Here is a 513-nt window from a genome sequence, read left to right on the forward strand (position 1 = left end):
CGGGGCGCGGCGAGCCTCGAAGAGGGAGAGCGCCATAGTAGGAAGCCCAGGATGGGTGCAGCAGACGCCAGCAAGGGCATCGCTTGCGGGGTGCATAGACCCCAGCCCTAGAGCGGGGCGATATTGAGGAGCCCGAGAGGGGCCCGACTGAGAAACCCAGGATAGGAGGAGCGAGCCCGGTAAAAGGCTAGCACCGTGGAAAACCCAAGAGGGGAAGGGTGCTGCAGTGGACCCAGACAGAAAGGGTTAACAGCACAGCATCCCAGAAGAGGGCAAGGTGCTGCGGTTGCCCCGGGAGGACGGGGAGTAGCAGCGCGGGGAGCCCGTACCAGAGATGGTAGTAGTGTAGTGGGCCTTAGAGACTGTAGGGCCCGACAGGAAGTCCCAGAATGGACAAGAGTCCCAGTGAGGGACATTGGGCTAGAGAGAGCCCAGGAAGCGGGCGTGCAGACACACCAACGTCTATTACATCAGCGAGGCTTGGGGCGTGGTATTAGGGGCTGGTAGGAGCCA

Source organism: Alligator sinensis, unplaced genomic scaffold, assembly GCF_000455745.1.
Source record: "Alligator sinensis unplaced genomic scaffold, ASM45574v1 scaffold975_1, whole genome shotgun sequence".
In the NCBI taxonomy this organism is placed as follows: Eukaryota; Metazoa; Chordata; order Crocodylia; family Alligatoridae; genus Alligator; species Alligator sinensis.